We start from the raw sequence: 25,562 nt of genomic DNA, 5'->3' as shown, positions 1-25,562 counted from the left end.
TGTTCAATTCTGGGGAAATTTTCCTTTACTCACTTTTATGTCTCTTGATCAATAAGACTTGAAGACAAAGTATAGGATATTTTTTGTTTGTTTTTTTGTTTTTATTTTTTGTTTCTTTCCTAAAGCAAGAAAGAAAATGAAATTGACAGGAGAAAAGGAGTGGGATTTTATTTGTCTGTTTTTTGTTTTGCTTTGTTTCATTTGGGCTGGAGGGGAGGACACCAAGGAAGCAGATTGTGCCATGAATACTAAAAGGATGAGTGAGGAAAAATGAAACCAAGGCATGTCTCTCAAAAAGTACCTTAGGAGACAGTAGTAGTCGAGAATCAACAGCAAATTTTCTGTCTGATTTCTTGTACTTTCTGTGTGCAATGAACCCCAAGGTGTTGAATTTAGTAAATTCCATGGATCTGGTTAAGTTTCAGGTTGTTAACTTCAATTTGATATTTAACTATTTAAAAAATGTTAGGCATTTTGATTATAATGTATATTTGAGTAAATCTGTCTTATTTTTTTATATTTGGAGTTGTATATGTCTCCTGTTAATTTCCATTTTATTTTTCAGGTTTGAAAATTTCCCTGATATTATTACATTGAAAAGATTGTGCATTCCTTTAGTTTCTGTCTTAGAGACTTCCTCTATTCCAAATGAATCTTAAGTTTCTTGGCTTTTAATATTATCCCAGATTTCTTGAATATTCTGTTCATGATTCCTTAAGCTCTTTTCTCTATGTTCAATGTTATTTTCAAGATTGCATACTTTGTCTTCAAGGTCTGAAAAATCTGTCCTCAAAGTGATCTAATCTAGTGGTGATACTTTTCATTTAATTTTTAATTTGATTTGTTGATTCCTTCATGTTGAAGACTTCCATTAGATTCTTTTGTAGAATCTGTATCTCTTTATGATGAGATGGACATCATTACTCTAGGTACATGTATGACTGCATGTATGGTATGATGCTACATCGTGTACGACCACTGAAATGAAAAGTTGTGCTGTAATTATGTACAATAAATCCAAATGCATTCTGCTGTCATATATACCAATTAAAATAAATAAATTGATTTTAAAAAGAAAAAATAATAATAAAAAATCTACTTCTATGTAGGTTAACCTGCACGGCAAATTTGAACATTAGTGCTGGAAGGATTGGAGAACCTGGGTGAGGGAGATAATGTCGTTCCAATCTCTTCCAAAACGTCAAATTATATTTATTGCTTTTCCCACTGTTAACCACATCACTCCTCATCCCCACCCCAACAGACATCCCCTTGTCCATCAGTTTGGGATCTCTGAGTTCTTCAAATATTGAATATCTGCAACTGATAAGAGGCTGGCAGGTAGCACTCCAGAAGGTTCTATCACCCACAGAGATAATAAAGCACCAGATTTGTCTCTACCCAACCTGTCAGGGCAGTTGAGAGCAGTTTCCAGATTGGTACTGCACAGATAAAAACATCTGAATAATTCTTAGAGATTAAACACACACACACACACACACACACACACACACACACACGAAAAAAAAAGAAAAAAAACCCTAGGAATAGGAAAGATGTTCAAAGAAAACTTTCTTTCTCTCTCTCTCTCTCTCTCTCTCTCTCTCTCTCTTCCTTTCTTTCTCTTCCTTCCTTCTTTCCTTCCCCTTTTCCTCCCTCCCTTCCTCTCCCTCCTTTCTTCTCTCTCTGTCCCTCTCTTTCTTTCTTTCTCTTTTTTTTTCTAAGAGAGAGAGAGAGAGAGAGAGAGAGAGAGAGAATTTTTAATATTTATTTTTTAGTTCTCGGCGGACACAACATCTTTGTTGGTATGTGGTGCTGAGAATCGAACCCGGGCCGCACGCATGCCAGGCGAGCGCGCTACCGCTTGAGCCACATCCCCAGCCCTCTTTCTCTTTTTTGTACCAGAGATTTATCCCAGGGGCACTTTATCACTGAGACTCATTCTCAAACCTTTTGTTTCTTAATTTGAGACAGGATCTCACTAAGTTGCTCTGGGCCATGCTAAGTTGCCAAGGCAGGTCTTAAACCTATGGTCCTACTGTCTCAGCCTCCCGAACCACTGCAATTACAGGTGTGCTCCACTGCACCTGGCAGTGGAACACAAAAAGCAGGAACGTGTAAGTGGAATCCAGACCTCCTCCATCTCAGACAAATTTAATGTAATCATTTTGAGTCCTTTACAATATTAATCTCCTATGAAATCTCCCCTCCAACCCCCAGTCTAATGAGTACCTTAGTACTTGAAATAAAATGCAAAATCCTGAACACCACTCACCACACCCTATCTTATCTGGCACTGCAAATCTCCTCAGCCTCACCTTTGGCCATCTTCCCTGTGACCTGTCCACACTGGCCATCTGAGCTGCTGAGGTGTGCCACACACTTCAATGCTGCAGAGCCCTCCACATGGAATAAATCTTGGCTTTTACTGCACAGGCCTACCCCAGCCTCTTTCCTAACTACACCCCATCACTTTTTGTAGTATTGCTTCAGAGTAAAGGTCTCCCATCACCTCACTCCCATACCAGACCAGCTTTCCTATCACAAGCGTCACAGTGACCTTCACGTTCCCTCAAAGCACAGAACTCTGTAGGTATGCATGCAGGGGCATCTTGTTCCTCTTGAGGGCAGGCTACCCAAGGGCAGGACCTAGTCCTTTTCCCTCTATTGTACACTGGTCTTTATCTCAGTGTGGGTGCAGAGTATGTAGCAAGTAGCTTTTCCATGAAGAAAGAACTGTTACTAACTGTGATACAATGGAAATATTCCTGTGGAGGTGCAGACTGGATGAGAAAAGGAAGGAGACTTCCTATGAGAGATAAGCCAAAATCCTTAACTCTCTGAAGCTGAGTCTCTGAAAGAGATGAATAAATGGGAATTCGTAAATTTAAAATCCAGTGTTTGCAGGTGTCCATGTAAAAAAAGAACAATGTAAATAATTTTGAGAAATCTATTTCAGAGTTATTGCTGGGGTGGAAGGACATGGATATTTGTAAAACTATGAAGGAATAAATAGTATTTCATGGTATTTTTTAGTAAGACTTTGAAGTTTGAAATTATGTCAACAGAGATATAAAAGTAGCCATTGTACTAAGTCTGGATTGGTTGGCTGAAAATACAACCTGAGAAATGAGGCCTCATGGTCACAATTGTTGGAAAACTTTGGACTTTGCACTAAGATTTTAGAAAAGCATGATACCACAACAACTGTGACTGCACAGTCCAGATCAGGACCCAATGACCTAATGAAAGATGGCCAAAGAGGAAGTGCAGAGCCTAGCTTCGCTTTGCGGAGCCTGGGTGAATGGACACCACCCTGCTGCCTGTGTGAAACCCTCCTTTGCCCCTGAACCACGTGACCTCTTCTCTCCACTGTACTCACAAGGCACTATGGTTTTGATGTTTCTGGTGGTCATTGCCATCAAACCATATCACGTTCAGCCATTCTCTGGGCTGCCTTATGCATGGCAGAAAACATTGTTCTAAAGATGCCTCAAGTTTGAAAACAGCCTCTCTGTGCCTCTAAGCCATGTTTCTCCACCTGTGTGCTCCTAGTCACCAGACACATTCTACCAACTGTCTTTTGTATTTTGGTCCTAATGCTGAACTCCTACCTGCATTAGGACTTAGCAGGCCTTGTTACTTCAAGCAGCCTGTCATAGAACCCTGGGGGCTAACTAAAGCCATGGGGTTTCTTTTCCTCTTTCTTTTTTCTTTCATGCAGTTTTTGAACAAACACCAGGTCTCATTGATGCAGGTGGTCTGCTTTGTTCACTGCTGTGTGTTTTATTTAAGTGTGTTTCTAGGTCATACTGTTGGTTCCCTGCTGAGTGTTCCTGGATCCTAAGCTTCACGGGTGTTCTGGTAGAACCCTTATTGGACCCTGCAGTGAACTCTTCAAAGAAACCTATTGATTTGGGGATATGTGTAAACTAAACATAGTGTAAACTAAATTCTATGCAACAGTTTAGTTTACACTATTTTCTGAAATTGTGTAAAGTAACCTACAGTTACTTGTGCTTCTGAAACTTCAGACTTAGTGTATACATACTTAATCTGGAGCTAAGAATAGGTGGGAAAAATAGATCTTGTTCTATTTCATTATTAATATAATTTATTTCTGTTGTAGTTTTGTCTAAAACATTTATAGGAAGTTAACCATAGAAACTTATGACTTTATTTTCAGACATTAGGTTGGAAGAGATGGAATAGTCTCATATCAGGATCACCATGACAGAGCAGATTAATCTATCACCTCATCTTCTTAGGAGTCTGTTTCTTCATCTGTAGAATGAATAAGTCTAAGTTTTCTTCTGGTTCTAATAGTCTCTGAAGACATAGCACAGAAGCCAGGAAGCCCTGGAGAGGGGGACAACTGCCATAGTCCAGTTAATACTTGGTCAAGACAGAAGCAACTATCAAAATATATTTAAGTGTTGAAAGATAATTCCTTTATTTTCTCCTAAAAAAGTCTATTGTACATAGCATATACATGCAATTTTACTGCAACAAGGCATGATCATCGAAAATAGCAAGAGAGATAAAAGCAAATCTTACTATTTCTCAGACAAAGGACAGAGCACTCTGTACCTGTCATCTTCTTATAATACACCAGCTATATATGATAGGCATTATTATCTCTACCATGCACATAAGTGTTCATGAGGTTAACTGACTTAATGTCAGGTCACTGGTTAAAAAAAAATTGTGTAGACTTATTTCAACCAAAATTTTCCTGAAGTTACTAACACTGACAACTTAAAAGTGCTATCCCATATTTTTTTTTCAAATGATTAGATATAATATCTGGATGCATTCTGGGAAACTCCATAGTCAAACTGTGGAGACTACAGAAATCTGGAGCTGGGTGTGGGGGTGTGGTTATACCTATAACTCCAGAGACATGGGAGGCTGAGGCAGGAAGATTGTGAATCCAAAGTCAGACTCAGCAACTTAGTGAGACCCTGTCTAACTTAGCCTAAGCAACTTAATGAGACCCTGTCTCTAAATAAAACAAAAAGAGCTAGGGATGTGGCTCAGTGGTTAAGTGCTCCTGGATTCATTCCTTGATACCAAAAAAAAAAAAAGGAAAAAAAGAAAGAAATGAAAAAAGTCTGGAACGTGCATATTTTTGTCACCAGTGTAGCTCTGACTAAGAGCCACTGCTTGCCCCTTTGCAGGAGGTAGCTGCTGTACCATGTCTACCAGTACTAGCTCCAAGGACACGACCATCCAACTTGTCAACCAGTTGAACCATCCTATGCCCATAGATAAAAGGAATTTCACCCCAAACAGTACTGTACATACATATATCCATTTCTATCTGCAAAGATTTCCATCTATAAAGCCAACTTGTTTAACTTTTATTTTTTCCATATATCCATTTTAAAAGGCAATAATTATGTAGTTAAAGTGCTTTCCCTGGGGCCAGAAAGAAGACACTCAATGGATGCTTTGATAGACTTATACTGTAACAGGAGAGTATATACACATTGCATTGTTTGTGAAACATTGGAGTATTCTGAGTTATCTACCAATTTTGGGATGATCTCCACTGACCTTGGCAGCACTTACTAATGTGATGAACAAATAAATCTGTTTTGAAGGCCATATCTCCCAAGGAAACCTCTTCTAGAACTTCCAAGCCCCCTTCCTTAGGGACAGTCTAGCCATTTCACACCGGCTAGGGCTGGGGTATATCCAGTGGTGATCTAATACAGGATTTTGATCTCAGTAATATCCTTCTGTAGTCATTGGTAAAATTTAGTTTAAATTATATGAAAAACCCTTGAGCTAAGTTTAGAATAAATATATTTAAAGGATAAGAGGATTCTAAAAGAGGCAGAAGACAGCTCATAAGTCTCAGGAAAGAACTGAGAGTTAAAAAGGGAAAGTATTAGGAATCTAGAAGACCCCCTGTGCATCTCACATTTCTGCAGTATGGGTTTATTCTGCTTTATTTTTCTCTTTCTGTAGACTAACTCTTCTCCTCTCCCTACACTCAGTTCAAGAAAGATCTATTCTCTGGTTGGTATCAGTAGTAGCTGTTCAATGTTTGTTATTGGTCCTGTATGTGTTGGATGCTGGGGTAGATTAAATCAATGCCTCTAATTTGTTATTTTTCTCCCTGAAGAAGAATAATAATATTAACACTCTTGTATGGCTTTAGGGTGGGTATATACTTTTTTGGGCTTTAGCAACAGTTTAAACTGGTCAGGCATGATGGCACATGCCAATAATCCCAGCAACTTGAGAGAATCTCAAGTTTGAGACCAGCCTTAGCTACTTATCAAGACCCTAGGCAACTTATTAAGAACCTGTCTACCCCCCCCCCACACACAAACACACAAGCAATGGCTGGGGATTTAGTTCAGCCGTAAAGTGCCCCTGGGTTCAATCCCCAGTGAGTGCAAAACCAAAAACAAAACAAAAGTTAATAAATACATAAAAATAGAAGTTTGTTCTTTTATGTGCCAGTGATCTGCCATTAACAGATCATATCATGGGTAGCTACTATTCCTTTAGCTTGGACCTTGGTGTAAATATACATGAGTCATACCTGCAGCCTGGAGCTGAACCAATTTAGATAACCCAAACTTCAGCTAATATGCAAAATAAGAATAAGTCCTTCTTATAAACTGGAAATTTTGAGATATTGCATCATATGGTAGTATTCTAGAATAATTGACTGATAGAAAAACAGGTACTAAAAGGGGAGTACTACCTAAGAGGTGTCTAAAATCTGGTCAATGGGACTGAGGACAGATAGGGGAGCAGGCACTTGGAGGAAGTTAGAAAAGTGGCAACTCATAATATGTAGTGGCCAAATATTTGGTAAGTCTGGCACTTATCAGGGTTAAAGATAGAAAATAGAAAGATGAAAGATAGAAAATATTCTTAATAAACTTGAACATTCAGCTGGGTATTTGTAGAAATAAAGTAGAAAATGTAAGCTGATAGCTATTAGGTGAATTGTCAAGTTATTATTAGAAAAAATGAGCTCAGGAGAAAGATTTGCAAATCTATAGGGAATATATATACAGCCAGTACATTCCAAATTTTACAAAATTAAAAAATAAATATTTTTAATCATTTAAATATGTAGTCACAGGCTAGGGTTGTGGCTCAGTGGCAGAGTGCTTGCCTGGCACATGTGAGGCACTGGGTTCAATCCTCAGCCCCACATAAAAATAAATAAAGGTACTGTGTCTATCTACAACTAAAAATTTTATAAAAAAATATGTAGTCACCAAAGCAAAGTTTTTGAATGAAGCCCAAATTCTGAACATTGCCAATAAGATGTAGCTTCAGGGCAAAGGAAGTCCATGATATGCTTGTCACAGCCTTTGTTAATAACCTCTGGAAGAATTAAGGTAATGCAACTCTTTTTGTCTGGACGAAAGATCCCCAGAAGTATTAAGTGTATGTTTATAGCCTTACAACCCTGAATGTACCCAGTTTCCTCTGATCTCAGAAGCTAAGTGGAGTCGGGCGTGGCTAGTACTTGGAAGAGGTATTAAGGGCATGACTCCAAGGAAACCTGATGCTCCTAACGTTTCTTTAATCGAGTCTAGATCCTAGAGGCAGAGCAAGAGGTGTCAGGAAAGGATTGTGGTGGTGGCTTCCATACTCTCTGTACTCTGGAACTCAGTTGTGGGTGTTCACATCATTGTTGATTTAAAATTTTTGCTATGGAAATAGAAAATGAGCATCTCAAAATTCCAATGGGCCAAAGGATTTCAGGTGACATCTAGTTTTCTTTCTGCCACTTTTTCCATCAAGTTTATTCTGGGTTTTTCTAACCCAGAGACCCAGCAGATAGAGCCAGAATTTTGGGACTGGGGTATGGCTGAGTGGTTAAGTGGCCCTGGGATCAATCCCTGGTACAAAAAAAAAAATTATATTCTTCTGAAGCTGAAGGCGATTTTGACCCCTCTGCCACCAGTGGCAACACTGGAACTGTCTGCTGTTCCCCTTAATTTCTTCTTTCTCCATTCATTACCATTCACTATTCCTCTCAGCCACACATTTTCTTCTTTGACATTATGAATTGGCCCGATGATTATGTGTGTTCACTTCAGATTTTACTTGGTGTACTACCATCTGGCCAAGCATACCCTAAGAAGATTTTTAGTGAATACATGTTCCTCATTGCTTTACATTAAAGTCTGCCTTCTAGGACTTTCATCAAGAAGACCCAAGGGCTGAAGACTGTGCTGAATCCATATCAAAACAAAACCTCCAGATTTCTTATCCTAATAAGTAATTCATTTTGTATCTTTTTGTAAGAGGTACTTTTGGATTCTTTCTCTTAAAAGAAGTCACAAAATTTTGTCAGCCTAGGCTCCAAATATCCTGACGTCAACTCTGCCCTCCTGCTGTATATAGCGTTTCCCATAAGCCATCAAGAAATGTGAAAACGTGATCAGTGAGAACATCCTCTTGCTTTCTTCTCACTGCTGCCAAACTGCCTGAATCATAGGAAAAGGAAACTATCAAGGAGAACTGTCAAGGGTGAGCATCCTGGAGTCTCACAGTTGGACTGTGGCTTTGCCCATTGGATATGAGAGATGGTTAGAGGTGCAGAAGTTGGAATCCAGGACAAGAGGGGATTATTTTTGAACTAGTAGGAAATAAAATAGAAACATTAGACCTTAAATATAAGCCAGGAGTTGGTAAAAGGCACTTAATAGAGAAATATTAAAATCTATAGAAAAGAAAACCAATAATTTACTATGTATGGGTACTGTGTAGAGTCACTATGGATATTTTAAAGGGTCATTAAAGAAGAACATATTGTGCAATATGAGGTCACCAGCTCTGTCCTCAGCCAGACACCATGGAACAGGGGTGCAAGTAAAGGCCCAGACCCTCTCTTTGATGAGCTTTTCCAATCCTAGTTGGGACTGAGAGACCAACTCTGTTTACTGGGCAAGGCAAACACTGCAGGCATCATCTGCCATATTGAAATCGTTTCAGACTTCCTTGGAAACAAAATGAAGTGTATGTTCTTAGTTGGGTTACGGGGGGGAAAAAAGCCAAATTAATTAGAAAAGCTGTCTTGCCTCAGTGTGGAATGAGGATGTTCACAAACTTCTTTCCAATTTTTTTCATGGACGTGTCTGGGTTCCAATGATGACACATTAGTAACTGGGTCCCCCCTTTGTAGGAGGAGCCTTCTTGCCCCCAACACCAGCAACTCTTGTGCCCTAAATCCTGTTCCCAACCCTGAGCCAACTGCTGGCAAATGCCAGTCACTGATCAGAGTCCAGATAGGGGATGAGCTGCTTGAAACTGCTTCCTTCATTACTTTTCTAAGTGTCACAAACAAAACTTTCACACATCCACCTGCTAACAGTTATGAGATACACAACTCCTATGTGGACACTGACCTCTTTGGAGAAGTTCCTCAAGAGGGTGTATGTTTAGGCTTTCTGTTAGAATCATACAAACAGAACCTTGTTGAAAATGCAGATTCCTGGGCCCCGAAGAGGAACAACCGAGTGAGTAGCATGAAGGCCAGGAATCTGCATTTTCCAACAAGTAACACAAAATATCTGCCTTGCAAGGGTTTTCTTATGCAACGTCCCCACTCTGCACTGGAAAGCTGTGTTGTCTGAGGAAAGTTGTTTGTTATTTATCAGCCTCAATGTCACAGAACTAAAAGAATAGAGCAATTATCACTCTCTTGAAGGGGCATGTTGATTGCTCAGATGAGGTGGGTCCTGACCCAGAGACAACACTCATTAAGTATTATTTATTCCTGTTAGTGGATGTAACTGAATTCATTTCAAGGATTTGAAGGAAATCCAGGGGGAAAAGGTGTTCTTTCACTTGTAGGAGGGGGCTGGTTTTTAAAATACAATCTCAGTGCTCTTTCCCAGCCTCCCTGCTTGTCTCCATTCTTTTCAGAATCCAAACTCTGCAAACCTCTTATCCTTCTGGGATCCCCCTTAGAGGATTCAAATTTGGGGGCTTCCAAAAACTCCCTCTGAATTGAGTCAAAAGAAGATGCACTGTCCCAGGGAACAATAAGCAAAGTCCTCTGTTTGCAAAGTGATCCAAAATGAGTCATTTCATTTGGGGAAAATGAATACATCTTATCTTGCCAATGTTTCACCTCAGGAAAAAGTAGCATTCATGAATGCAAAAGCAGGCTTCTTCTGGGGGAAAAATGAGTTCCCAGCTACAGATGGAGGCTAAGAAAGCCAACCAGAGAGATGCTAGTTCACATCATTGGAGTCTCAAGAAAAATAACCTCACTGAGCAGGGAGTAGAGCAGTGGTCCTGTGAGGGTCACATAGGATTTGTGATCTTCACATTGAGCAAAGAAGATGAGCTCTCAGTGTCTTTTAGTAACTTCCTTTGGCTGATGTTAGCTAGAAAGTTCCTGTACAATTGCACTGCAGTCTGACTGCTAGTTTTAGTGAGTTTTTTTTTTTTTAAATGTATGGGTCTCCACTGAATAGCAGGAGGGAGAACTTTCCTCTTTTCCTTTCAGTTTATGACCAGAGGACATTGATGAGTGAGTCCTAAATCCAATGAAACAAATGGTACCTGTGCTGTCCAGGGAGCCCATGTACCAAGAGGAGGATAATCCAAGAATGCTGCCTCAGAGCCTGCACAGTGCCTGGTGGATGCTGAAACCCTTGGCTATGACCCAGGGCCCTCATCCTTGTCCTGGGCACCTTACTCTTTCCTGGATGACAAGATCGGTTTTCAAGTCAATAGAATACAAAGCAGAAGGAACTGGGATATCAAAAGCATGCACAAAATGCCATGGGCACAACCTGGCACATGAAGCCCGGCACTCTTCATGGCCACAGAGAAGCCGCCACACTGGGGACTCTGAGAAAGCTGTGGACTTGCAGGGTGGAGGACGGAGTTTGATTCGGGGAGAGGAAGCATCCTGAGTCACAGACACTGGCCAGGAAGAGGGCTGTAATCACTGGATGCATTTGGAAGGGCGTGTGTCACTGTTTGGAAAGAGCATGAGGTGTTGCAGGAAGGAGGTGGAAACCCTGCTGCACAGCTGGTGGTGTCGGGAGTATCACAGGTACAGCATGGCAGGTGATAGGGAGTCCCTGATGCTCTGAGACCTTTCTACTTTTGACATGATAAAGGAGGCTGAGAATTCCCATGATCCTCCTGGAGGAGGCTCAGGGAATCAGGTGATGTCCTCGCAGTCTAACTCCAAAGGCTGGGAGAGAAAGGCAAGGTCAGAGTTATAAGCTCTGCAGGCCTCCGATCCAAGTGTGAAAATACAGTGATGCCCTCCCCACCCTGCAGGTGTGAATTTAGAACTTCTATTTCCTACACAGCCTTTCGAAGTGGAATTTAGTTAAATAAACTTTTATGATCATCTATGAGTTATTGCATTGCTTATTTATAGTATCTTCATTTTGATAAGAATTTTTCAGGTATTTTTGTGCTGTCTTACTAACAGATGATTATTTTAATAAAAATATATTAAATGTTAGGTACTTTGAGAGATGCAGAGCTGATTAGGACCCAGTCAATGCTGTCATAGAGGTTTTAGATAAAGGAACATCATGCAAGAAAAAAAAAAGATTCATAACATATATCAAGTTATTTATTTTGTTTGAAGCTGCTTACAGTGGCCAAGTTTGCACACACAAATCTGAGAACCCAATAATAGTAAATACAGCATCTTCACCATCTTTGTAATCTCCTTCATCAAGAGCAGTGCTCCTCAGAATGTGATTTTGGGAACTTTAAGGGAGCTGCTTCTACATCCACGCCTGAGATGCTGGTATCAGGGTGGTGCTGGCATCATAAAATGAATTTGGAAGTATTCCCTGAACTTCTATTATTTGGAAGACTTTGTAAAGAAAATGATACCAATTCTTCTTTAAGTGTTTGGTTGGATTCAGCTGTGAAGCCATATGGTCCTGGAAGATTTTTTTTTTTATTACCACTTTAATCTCTTTATTTTTATTGGTCTGTCCAGGCTTTCTATTTCTTCTTGATCCATTCTAAGAAGGTATATGCTTCTAGAAATTTATCCGTTTCTTCCAGAATATTCAATTTTTTTGGCATAATATTCATAATTATCCTTTGTGATCCTTTTTATTTATAAGATGTTCTCTATAAGATCTCTTCTTTACTTCCTTATTTTATCACCTGAGTATTCACCTTTTTTTACTTTGTTAATCTAGTTAAGCTTTTATCAATATTATCAATATTATTTGTTTATTCAAATAACCAAATTTTAGTTTAGTTTTCTTTTTCCCTATAAGTTTTCTATTTGATTAACTTCTGTTCTTGTCTATATTACCTGCTTCCTTCTGTTAACTTTGGGTTAGGGGATTTTTCCCCCCTTTCTTATTTTTCTAGTTCCTAGAGGTAAGAAGTTGGTTGTTTATTTAAGAGATCTTTATTCTTGTAATATAGATGTTTATTGCTATAAACTTTCCTTCTGTTATTGCTTTTTCCTCTTCTCATCAAAGTTTTGCATATTAATTTTTGTTTATCTCTAGTTAATTTTTTAAAAAATTCTCTTTGGTTTCCTCTTTGATCTAGAGGTTGGTCAAGAGTGTGTTGTTCAATTTTTACGTACTTAAAATTTTCCCATGATCTTGCTGATACCTCGTTTTGTTCCACTGATTAAAGACCTCAACATAAGATGTGAGACTAAAACTTCCATAAGAATGCATAACAGAAGCTTCCCTCATTCCCTTGCTAGTTATTTTTTAGATACAAACAAACAAAACCCCTCAGGCTATAAAAGTAAAAATGAACCTTTGAGAGTATATCAAACTAAAAAGCTCATGCACAGCAAAGAAAATAGTCAACAAAATAAAAAAGAAGCCTTTGGAATGGGAGTAAATATTTGCAAAGCCATGTAGGGTTAACATCCAAACTATGTAAGAAATTTCTAAAACTCATTGGTAAAAAAGAAAACAAAAAAAAATTAAACTTATTTTTTAAAAGTGGGCAAAGAAGTTGGACATGATTTCCTAAAACAAATATACAAATGGCCAAGAGGTATATGAAAAGGTAACATCACTAAACCAGGAAAATGAGAATGAAAACCACAATAAGATATTACCTTATACCTGTTAGGAGAGTGATTATGAAAAAGATAAAGAGTTGAGCATTGGCCAGGATGTGGAAAAATGGGAACATTTGAGAAGTTGATATGGAAAATAGTTTGGAGGTTCTTCAAAAAAAATAAAAAATAGAACACCATATGACCTGCAACTTCTCTGTTGAGTGTATATTATCATCTATGGGTCTTGGGTTTGTTATTTCCATTCAGCAAAGAACTGAAGAACAGGACACAGAGATAGCAAGCAAACAGCAGGTTTATTGCAAAAGCGACCGTAACAGACTTCTCAGAAGAAAAGGGGGGAGTTGTGAGTCTGGTGGGGAAGTTTTGGCTAGTTCTTTTTATGGTCTCTGGAATCTCCTTTCTTATCTTCTCCTCTTTCTGTGTTCTCCTCACTATTGTTCATTGGTGTCCCCTGTGTCCACTCATCTATTTTAATTTTTCTACTGGATTTCCTGCTTAGGAGCACTAGTACAGAAGTGTCTGTCTAATTGGGCCCCCCATTTGTGTCCACAGCACTTTCCTTAATCCAGAGTTGACCTCATTGGAAGACTCTCTCCAGACTCCTTTAATCCGGACCTGCCCTGAACTTCCTCACTCACCATCTTGCCCTGGCTACCTATGCCTTTGTACATGCCCTTCAAATACATCCAAAGGAAGTGAAATTAGTTTTTCTGTGGTGATATCTGTATTCCTGTTTTCATTGTAGAATTATTCTCAAAATATGAACACATCCTAAGTTTCCATCAATGAAAGAATGGATAATTGTTGCATATACATGTATGCAATAGAATATAATTCAGCCCTAAAAAAGAAGATATTACCATTTGAAACACCCTGGATAAACCCGGAGGACTTCAACTAAGTGAGATAAGCCAGACACAAAAAGGACAAATTCTCTATTATCTTTCTCATATCTGCATTAAAAAAAAAAGAAAAACCAAATAAAAAGAAACAGATTTGAACAGTGGTTGTTTTGGAGCAGGAAGAGGAAGGAAAGGGTGAAAAATAAATCAAAGAGTACAAATTTCCATTAAGACAGAAGGAATAAGTCTAGAGATTTAGTGTGTAGCATGAGAACAATAGTTAATAATACTGCATTGTTTACCAAAAACTTACTAAGGGAGTAGATTTTAGGTATTCTTACCATAAGTAAAAGGTTAACTGCAAAAGATTATAAATATGTTTATTTGTTTGACTATACTTATAGTTTTACTATTTTTACATAAAACATCATGCTGTATTTCTTAATATACATATAAAAGATACATTTTGAAAAGCTGCACAAGTCAGAGTCATTTAATTCATTGGAGGTGGTGAGATGACTCATAATACAGAACAATGTAAGACTTTTAAATAAATAGGTCTTTAAAAATACTGCTGAGTAATAGCCTGGACAGTAATCTTGTCTTTTAATCTGCATGACATTACCTGGTGTTTTTATGCAGATTCTAGTCAATCATACCAAATGTGGAAGAAGCAGGCAAAGTTTAAAGAGAAAGGTAAGACTTCTATTTACACCACAGGGTTGATGGACATGAAGAGCAGTCTCAATTTACAGATTTTAAAATTTATATTTTAATGATGCTGTATGCTTAGTTGCTTTTTTTTTAAATAGAGCTACCTGCATTTTAACATCTTTACAGATGTGAAGGCATATAAAAATAATATGTGAGACACAGGCATTTTCCTTTACACTTGTTTTCCCTGATGCATTTGCTTTGTTGAATAAGAACAGGGAAAATACCAAAAGTTACAGTGTTCTAAGAGACATCACAAAACCAACTCATAAAGTCTCCAGGGCTGTATTAAAAGATAGCTGATATAAAAAGCAAAGAAATGGAGTCATTATTGCCACAATATCTTCACCTGTGTATATTATGGACCTTTTGAAGCAGGATTCTAAAAACTATAAAAGATAATATGGTTTTCTAAAAAATGTGCTTTCCAGTTTCAGACTAAAGTAGCACTTCTCTTTCATTTCCAATTATGCCACCTGGTGCCATGGCATCCATACCCACTCTTCCCAGAAGCAATGAGTCATTCTTCTTCTTATTTCTTCATCAGGGGCTGGCCTCTCCTAGGTTTACTCTCCAGCCTCACCTTCTGGATTCTCTATTCATTGTGCACCACTTGGATTCCATCTATGGTTAAGATTCAACTGATCCATGCATTCTCTTGATATGTCCTATTCTCCATGCTCTTGCCCTTGGACTTAGTGTCAGTGAATGATTCAGAGCCCAAGACTGTAAGACCTAATTTACACTTCTGAGCTCTCCTGATCTTTTTTTTTTTTTTTTTTGTGCACACCTTACAATACTTTGATGTCCTCTCATAGAAGCCAAAGTCTTGCCTGTGTTTTACAATGTTCTTTCACAGATCCCTGTGGACCCTTCTTCTCTCAGTTCATGGTTTTCTCTTAATTTGGAGGTCCCTGGACACACTGTTCTTCCTTCATTTTCTCATGAGCTAAGCATCAGGGCTTATGTCGGTTCCATTTTTTCAACATGGAACTAGCACAGACTGTCTTCCTATTCTCCACTTCTTCATTTTCTATTTATCCTTGGGTTGTCAGCTTTAAGTAGACTTAAAAGGAGCTGATGGAAATATTCAGTAATTCATACTCTTGAAAAAATTGATAATTTTATGTCTGAACTCTTACTAGAGGTTTGACCTTAAAATACTGCCTAATCCCTAAAGCCCAACCTTCTCTTCCACAAAATGAGAATGATAATGTGAAGTAGCTAGAAGAGTGAAGAATAATAAATAACTCAAGGATTTTCTCAAAAATGGAAATAAAAGCATAATTTGAAAATCTTTCTCATGACCTGTCTAAGCAGCAAGAAAGACATAAACAATATAATTACACCAGAAAATATTTGTATTCACACTGTTTAATATTATTAAAAACATAGACCACAAAATACAGGAATGTGAAGACAAGCTTTCACCAGCCACAATACCCATGGTGCTGTGAAATCTGCAGGGTGATGCCATGGGAAATGACTAGATAGCTAATGGTCAGGATAATTCCTTAAGCAAAACAGAGGGACAGGGGCTCACTGGAAACCTCAGAAAGCCAACTTAAAACTGCAGGCTGATTTTGGAAAGGACCTGCAAGCTCTAAAAGTGAGTGAATGCAGAGAGTCGGTACCAGCCCTAAAGAGCATGAAAAGTTTGAGACACATAACTAGGACACCAAAGTGTTCTTTCAGAAAAATCCTCACACCAGGGAGCTGTGCATTACAGATAAAACAAGAAGTAATCCTGGAGGAAAGGGAAGGAGAGAAACAGGAGCCATCCAAAAGAAAGAAATCATATTTTGAATATCACACTGAAACAATAGAAGTGGGTATTCTAGAAATACAAAAGGAAAAGAAACAACAAAATCCCCTAATTTCTTATATAATGAATAACAGAAATATTAAGATAGAATTTTATATCATCTTATAAGAAAAATATGTGACAGAATATACTTCTCCATCAAAGGAAACTTGCCAGAAAAAAGATGACCACAAAAAGATGAGAACTATAATGTGTTTCAAAGAAAGAGAAACTACATAAAGATAACAATGCTAGATATTAACTATGACAAGTCATAATTGGACATGGGTTAGATCTCAATATACCATTATGAATAAAATTCAAAAATAATTTCAAAATTAAAATTAAGTATGAAGAAACAGAAGAGTGAATAAAACAGCCAAAAAGAGATGAAAAACATAAAAATGATTTGGGAGGCAGTTGTACATTTAAAGATATGCAAGGAGATTTATCATTATATAGTAAGTGTCTCAAAAGAAGAACACAACTATAGAATTATAGTGAATAGTAAATTCTAAGTATTTTTTTCCTGAAGAAAATAGGTTAAAATTACATGTTTTAAAATAGTTTATTACATACTTAAGAAAAATTGTTCCACATGGACCAATATTTAGACATATTTAATGAAATTTGTAGACTTCAAAGAAAAAAGACTCAACCAAACATTTCAGTACAGTTACCACACTGTTCTTAAGTGAAAAAGGTCAATTAATCATCAATATTTTCTTTACTTTTGCAGATAAAAATGTGGTGATACTTTTAATATCCCCTAGAAAAGAAAACAGAATCCAAGGATTTTATATCCATCCAGATGGACTTCCAAGTGTAAAAATGGAAAATATATTGGTATTTATAACTCATAACTAAGGGCATATTGTTCCCATGAGTTCTTCTGGAGACTTCTACTACAAACAAGCTTTAGATCATTAAAGCAAATATATAAAGATACATTAGTATAAAGACATGTATACAGAAAATTAATTTTATTTATTTTTATAAACAATGTTCACTACTGTGTGTGTGTAACTATGTTTGATTTTTCAGTAGGTGGGGAGAACTTTAGGCACTTCCTTAGTGTGAGCACTTCCTTAGTGTGTGCCTTTTGTCAAAGGCAAAAGTGAATTTCAGGAGACACTGGCAGGAGCAGAGTCTGTGGGTACTTGGGATGGCACCAAGTTTGAAGGGAAAACAACAGACAAATAGAGTAACCAGAATAGCCACGAAGAACCATATTTTCAAGTGTTAGGAGAAAACAGGGGGCCATCAGAGATTTTCTGTAGGAGACCCAAAGGCCTACTTTCCCCATTTGGGTGCCCTGTCAGTCATTTGTTGAGATCCCAGGGGCTGACTGGAGTAGAGAATCCAAAATATAGGCAGGAAGCCAAATGGACAGTGGAATAAAGAATATGCAGCAGAGTTTAGGAACTAGGCAAACCAGAAGAGATCTAGTAAGAGTTTCATAAGCAGGTTGGAAGGGTTCTTGATACCCCTTTCCTTTGTGTAAGTACACAAAGTATGTGGAATACCAAGCTGCTTGCAAGTTTCAGAATTAGCTCCAAAATTCTGGATTGATTGGTGTCTAAAAAGAATTGAAGGCATCTGTATTGGCACAGGGTTCTTTAGAGAATCAGAACCAACAGATTTTGTATATATGGAGGGAGGTTTATTTTAAAGAATTGGCTCGTGCATTCTTGGAGGTTGGCCAGTTCTAAATCTGCAGAGCAGGCCACCAGCCTGGAGACCCAGAGGAAAGCTGCCATGTGGGTCTGAAGGCAGTCAGCTGGCAGTGCACAGTCCTGTGAGGGAGGTCCTGTCTGTTTCTATTAAGACTTTCAAATGATTGGATGAATCCACTCCATGCTATAGAGTGTGATCTGCTTTTTTCAAAGTACACTGATTTAAATGTTAATCTTATCCTTCCCTCTATTCCTCCTAATCTCCTTTCCTGCTGCTTTTCCCTATTGTTCACGGTGGGTGGGTCCTTCTGTTAGCTGCAGTGTACCACACTTGTACCTGGGACCTGGGACAGCTTTTCTTTATATCCGGAGGATTTTCCTTCTAGACATTAAGTTGGAACTTGAACAATAACAAACATCAATCAATAATACCAACTTCAAACTTCCATCCTCAAATAACTGATCAAATGATGTCAGTAATAAACAAATGGTCAATGCCATAGGGGAGTGGCACATGGTTCTGGGAGCACCCAGGGTAGGGAGACCCGACCTGGTTTGAGGTGGCGGGGGAAGATATCAGGAAGGACTTTGAATGACACCTGAGCTGAAGATGTCCAACTGAGCTGGGTCAACTATGAAAAGAGCAGCAGAAGAGTCTCAAATGGAACATGCACACTGATCAGGTGGTGTGGTGTTAGTAGTGTCCCAAGTAGTAAAGCCAAAGTGAGGGACCTGAGTTCCGCAGAGGACCCATAAGAAACTGAGCACCAGCTGTTCAATGCACTGCCTGGAGCCTCAGGTCCCAGGCCAGGGTCGCCTCTGCCTGGCAGAGCTGGAGCTCTCTGTGGCTGTGCACTGGCTTTGCCAGGCCTCAAAGCAACAGGAACCTCTCCCAATCCCCCCCTGACCTCATATCAGGTGATGTTGGCCTGCCTGAGACGGGACCCCAGGAGGTGCAGGGTAGCCAGAGCCCATCCTCTACTGTGGGGCAAGTAAGTCCCCTCCAGCTGCTAAGGAAGGTGCCTCTGTGTGGCAGTGGGCGCTGAGTGGCGGCCTGGTGAGAAGCATTGGCAGCTAAAGCCAGAGAGCCTGCAAGGGCAGCTCAGACACCAGGTGGGACAATGGAGCCCTGCAGGTGCGCAGCTCTGGGTCATAGGGTGACAGCTCCATGCCAGTTGGGTGAGACCTCACCTTGTCCTGATAACATGGAACAGAGGCCTTAAGGGGCCCACAAGGTGAGCAAAACCCTGTTGACAATGGGTGGACAGTTTGCGACCTTTGGGCCAGTGGTCTTGATTCCATGAAGGAGAGAAAAGAGTGATTCGTGCCACATTTGGCTAGTTGAAGATGACCACCACCCTAGAGGAGGCACTTACTGGCCATTTATAGAAGGCCTGTTTCCTGAGCAAGCTATGCCATTAACAAAGACCTAACACCTTTGTGCCGACTTTCCGCACTGTCAGAATTTCCTGAATAATAATCAGTTCACAAGCTACACTACTTTCAGGAGATGCAATTCACTGAATACTGGTGGGTCACTGGGCAATCTCAAATTCTTTTCTTCCATTCCAATCATAATTTCTGATATCTGTAACACTCAAATTACACATTGTACTTCACACACACACATACGTCTGTGTATGTGTGTATCTCATATATATATATATATATATATATATATATATATATATAGAGAGAGAGAGAGAGAGAGAGAGAGATAGATATATAGATATAGATATATAGAGATATATAGAGATATAAAATCTCCACTCAAACTATATATCATAGAAAGATTAAGAAAGGGTTAAGGGAGCCACAGAATGCTGTACCAAAAGCACAGGCAGCTGGCAGATATGAATGCAAATACGATGTAGGTGGTCAGATAGGGTTTTAATGAACCAGTTCTTCTGAGTTGTCAAGACAGAGGATCTGGACTGAAGGGAATTTCAGAAGATCAGCTTAAAGGGTCAGCTTGATGTGCAGGCTTGGAGTGAGCCATGAATCTTCTTTACAGGCAGGAGAAACCTCACTGTGCTGAACCCTTCAGGGGCAGAACCAAAGGATCATTGCTGACACGTTTTTTCTTTCCTTGAACAAGACTCAGGAGGGATAACCAGGTGACAGGGTCAGGGAGCCCTCGTGTCCAGTTTTGGGGACTTCCTTCTTTCATGAGTCTCAGGCGAGTGGGTTGTATCCAGTGAGGTTGATAAGCTCCTGTGTTTTAGTTCCTGATATGATTTGGTATTTCCATATAGCCAGGAGCTCCTGATTTAGTTTGATAAATTGGCATGAATAAGTTGTTCATCAGTTTGTACCTTATGGTTTGCAGGGCAGATGGTGGTTGTTTACTTGAACAAACAAGGTGTGGAGTTATGCTTCTTTGGTATTTGGATTCAAAGTGGAGTAACTCAGGGCAAACTACTGAGTTTACAAAAATGGAGTAAAGCAGGGTTAGGCACAGCCTGAAAACTCCTGTTCTATACATTCCTGGAGTAACTCAGAGCTCTGCTCTCCATAGCCTATGTATATGACATGTAAATGCTGTTTTTAACTTTACTCCCCACCTTTTAAGAGAAAACTTCCTGTATCTGGACATTGCAGATGTAAAGAGTTTTCCTATGTATGATAGAAGTGACACTAGCAGTGTTACTGGTCCACATTTGTTGACTGGATCAGAGGACATGGGTTAGAAGCCCCAGAGAAGAATGAAAAAACTGTCCTGTGCCAAACTGGCCATATGTAAAAGATGTTTTTCATATTAAAACCATTGTTGTGTGTGTGTGTGGGGGGGTATGTGTGCATTTTATTCCTCATTACCGAATTTATAGTTGACAATGCTAAGTACTCTTTTGGAAATATCAAGCCTTCCTAGATACTCTGAAGTGCCTGATCTTCAAGTTGAAAGTAGAAGTTGTAAATATATAACACATTTTATAAATTTCCTTTTGTTAAAATCCATTTAAAATGTTGTTTCAAGGGTGCATACACATTGTGCACTGGTTCTCTGAAGAAGAGGAAATGCAGAGTTCTATGCCAGTGTGCTTATGAGAAAAAAGTAACCATTGTTCCTAATGTCTGTGCATTTTGTTTTATTTTGATTTGTATATAATGTACACAAGGGACAAATGAGTACTATTCTACACTATGTACTTTTTCTAGATGTTAAAAAGATTGCCAGTGTATGGCAAGTGATAGTTAACTAGTAAATTTTTACATTTTGTATTAAAATTCCTAGGAAAGATTGTTTTCTGAAAATGTGAGAATGAAAGCCCACTGGGTTGGTGAAGGGTGGGAATGTTCATAGGTAGACCCTTTAAAATTAAAAGTATTGTTACATGTGTATAGTTTATTCAAGATTGCACATTGGACCAATTTGAGTTCTTACTTGAAATACCTGGTCTTTCCAGATATTTAGAAGTGCCTGATGTACGTTAAACTTGAAGGTAGTAAAATGTCACCTTTAAAATATCTTTTTTTTCTAAAACTTATATGAAATATTATCTTTTTGGAATGGAATTATTAAACCACCGTTGTGAGCAGTATTGTACCATCTGTACTTGTTTAGTATTTTGAAGAAGGTTGGAGGGAAGCCATTGCAAAAGGTTTTATGCTAGTGTGTTCATTTTCAGACACCATTTTTTCTGTATGTTTATGCATTTTGTTGTGATATGATGGAGAAATGAGTCCCAAATTTGCAACAAGTAGTCTACATATTAAAGAGGTTGCTAGTATTTGACAAAGTAGTAAAATTAGAACATTTTTTACATTCTTGTTGAAATTCACAAGAAAGCTTGTCCTCTGTAGACCACTTTTAGATATGAATTTGTTCAACCATCTCTAAGCATCACAATATGTTCACTAGACTGGAGATGGAGAGAAGGAAGTAAGGAGGGAATTATTCAAGGTCAAAATGTTCAGATTAGAAGATAACTATATTGTAACCATTAATATGTGTGCTGTATGCATAGCAGACAAGTTCTTATATGAAGTATCAAGTCCTTCTAGATATTTAGAAGTGCTTGATATATTTAAGAGTAGAAGCAGTATAAGAAAAAATTTTGTAAATAGCTTTAAAAACTGGAGTCACTAAATCTACTCTGTAAAAGAGTATACTATCTATGTTTGTTCTTTAGGGGCCACTTCTCACTTTAGTCTCCATAGAGTGCTCGCAAGAGAGAAGAAAGGCAAAATGTCTCCCAATTGCTCCTATTTCCCAAAAGTCTCCCAATTGCTCCTATTTTCCAAAGTCTTTCTCCAGTCTGAAGGGCAAAGAACTCACCGGTCAGACCCGCAGGTCAGGAGGCAGCATATAATCATCTCAGACCTGCCTTGATGTGGTCAGGAGAAAAATCTGGTTTTCGGGCCAGTGTGTCAGGAAATATCTGCAGAGGCCTGCTGTTCACAAACTACTGGATATAGAAAACAGCTGTTGCTTACAGTTCCACAATATGTGAAAATAAAAATGATAGTATATTTCACCCAAGTTAACCAGACTACAATATTAATTTATGATTCTAGATTTAACTTCCTCTAACTTTTGGGTTCTGTTTTAGTCAGCTCTTTTGCTGCTGCACCTAAAAAACCCAACAAGAACAATTGCAGAGGAGGAAAAGGTTGGGGATTCACAATTTCAGAGGCTTCAAGGCAGGGACAGTAGGCTCCATTCCTTGGGGCTCAAGGGAGGCCGAACATCATGGCAGAAGGTTGTTGCAGAGGGAGGCAGTTCACATGATGAACAGAAAGCAAAGAGAGACTCTGCTTGCCATATACAAATATGTACCCTAAAGCCAGGCCCTAGTGACCCACCTCCTTCAGCCATACTGCACCTGCTTCCAGTTACCACCTAATTAACCCCATCAAGGGATCAATTCACTGATTGGATTAAAGCTCTCACAGCCTGAGCATTTCCCCTCTGAATCCTCTTGTATTTTCTTACATGTGAGCTTTTGGGGTATACCGCACATCTAAACCATGACAAGTTCCTTGGTTAGAAGTACAACATTTAATTTTTTTCTTCAGTTCCTCCTGTCCTTATTTTACCCTTCTGTTTCCTTCAGTCTGCCTTCTGTCTTTTTGCCATATTCTGAAAAGAAAAGGGATGGGTACTTGATGCTCACTGTGCATTTTACAGTCCCTGAACTGACCATTGACATCATGTTTCCAAATCCTTTTTTAAAAAGTCATTCTTGTTTATCCTTTGTAAATTTATTTTGTTTAATTTTTATATGGTGCTAAAGATCAAATACAGTGCCTCACATGTGTTAGGGAAGCACTGTACACGGAGCCACAACCCCAGCCCACGTTTCCAAATTTTATAGACTATCATTATCTACACGGATAAGGGTCGCTTATGTGCTCAGGAATGGCTAGAAGATTCTTTACTCCAGTTATTCCTAGGGAATATAAACCTCCTTTTACTTCATTTAATCACCTCAGACACTTTTCCAAAACCGTGCTCCTTTGGGCTTTAGGATCATTGGTGCAATGACAAAACTTATAATCGTGCTCTTAAAGCCAATGGCAGAGAGAAACCATCCCACGCCCTTGGTATAGACCCTCTTGTTCAACTGGATGGGCTGGAAGGAGGCCAAGGGCTCACTTTAATGGGTAGGATGTATCTTCTGGTGATTGATCACCTCCTCTGTAAATTAAGAAGATGACCAATGACTTATTGAGAAGTTTTTCAAGCAGTAAATCCTCTCATTCACCATTCTCTTGGGCAGTAATGGTATTTCTTAAGTCACAGAGAAATACAGCTGAGGTTACACATTCCTAAGAAGCAAAACTTGACTTGCAAAAGGCACAACTGGTAGGATTTGGGGCAATGTCAGCAATGCTGATCAGCAGCCATGCCTTCCTCAGTTCTCATTTAGCAGGCAATCTTGGGGGACCTGGAATGAAATCCGGAGTAAGCCTGTTTGGAAAGCTAAGCTACAGAGAAAGGACTCCTTAAGACACCCTGTTATAGAAATTGAAATGTGCAAGGTTGGTCTTGTTAGGTTTTAATTTGTGTAGAAGAATATTTGGTTGTTGATCTATACAGGAGGGATGGAGAAAAAAAGAAGAGGCAGACAGAAATGAGGTTTGCATACCCTGTTCAGTCCTCCAGAAGACCAAGATTATGGGAGACCTAAATCTTTTAGGTCTAATTTAATAGAGACTTTGTGAGTCTGGGGCTTAAGGAGTGCCATTTATAGTCCAGAAGACAAATGGCTCTGTGGAGCCAGGAAAGGACTATTTTCCCAGTACTTCAGGAAACTTCCAGTCCCCTGGGTAGACTTTGGGACCATTGGTATTCTCTCAAGAACTAAGTGGAGAGGAAAGAGAGAGAGAGAGAGAGAGAGAGAGAAGCAGTATGAAAAGATTAGACTGGACATATGGCTAATAATGGGGCCGTCCCACAGACTCCTATAGATGCTTGTGAGGGCTCTGTTGATTTATTTTATCTACTTTATTCTCCTATAACTCAGCCTTGAAGCCTTGGGTGATATTAACCAAAGTTTATGGCCCTTGAATAGAAAGAGCATAGGCCAAGAGACCAAAGTTCTGATTTCAGGTCTGGCTTGTACTATTAACAAGATGTGAACTTTTTGAATAAATATTTCTCTCTGTAGATTGAATTATTTTTCTTTATCCAAAAATGAAAAGGGGGGATTAAAGATTTATTAGCCCTTTTTAGCACCAGGTGTAAATATTTTTGCCTTCTCAGCCAAAGGACTTTGTGAAAATATTAAGAGCATTCAGGTCAAGTTGTACCCATGCTTAAAACTGTTTGCTCACTTTCTGTTGCCTATGGATGGAACCCATGCCTTGCTCATGGTCTTCAGGTTGTCCTGACCTGGTCTTTGCCTCCTTTGATTTCCACTCCTACCATTTGTCCCGAGAGTCTCCATGCTCCATCTACACTGCCCTTCCTTCTGCTCATTCGGTTTTGAAGTTCATTCTCACCCCAAAGCCTTTGACCTTGCACTCCTCTCTGTCTAGAAGACTCTTTCCACAAAGTGTCACAGAGCTGGATTCCTCTCATCATTTAAAATAGTTCAGATTTTTATCAGAGGGACTCAGAAATAAAATGATCACCCCCACCCAACATTGTAGCTCACATTTCCCTTTTTCATTTTATTCCCAGCATTCTTGATATCCTGTAATTATCTTGCTTGTTCTCTTGTTTATTCTGACTCTTCATTAGAATTTAAATCTTTTGAGAACAGGAAGCTTGGTTGCTTTACTCAGCACTTAGAATAGTGGTTAACCCATAATAAGTATCAAAAATCCTTTACTTCATGCATCAAATAAATGAATAATAAATAACTCAGCGTCCTGCTTATTGACTGGGCACAAGAGTGTCTCACCAGAGCTAGAGTCTATGAAGGCTTGAAAGGGTACCTTTTTGACAACAGCTCAGACTGGGGAATATTGTTTCCTTTTTCTATGTTTAGAGACTGATGTGTAAAAGAAGTGATTTATTCACCAGATTTTAGCCAGAGTGA

This window comes from Urocitellus parryii, unplaced genomic scaffold (assembly GCF_045843805.1).
Source record: "Urocitellus parryii isolate mUroPar1 unplaced genomic scaffold, mUroPar1.hap1 Scaffold_71, whole genome shotgun sequence".
In the NCBI taxonomy this organism is placed as follows: domain Eukaryota; kingdom Metazoa; phylum Chordata; class Mammalia; order Rodentia; family Sciuridae; genus Urocitellus; species Urocitellus parryii.
This window is presented reverse-complemented; position numbering follows the sequence as displayed.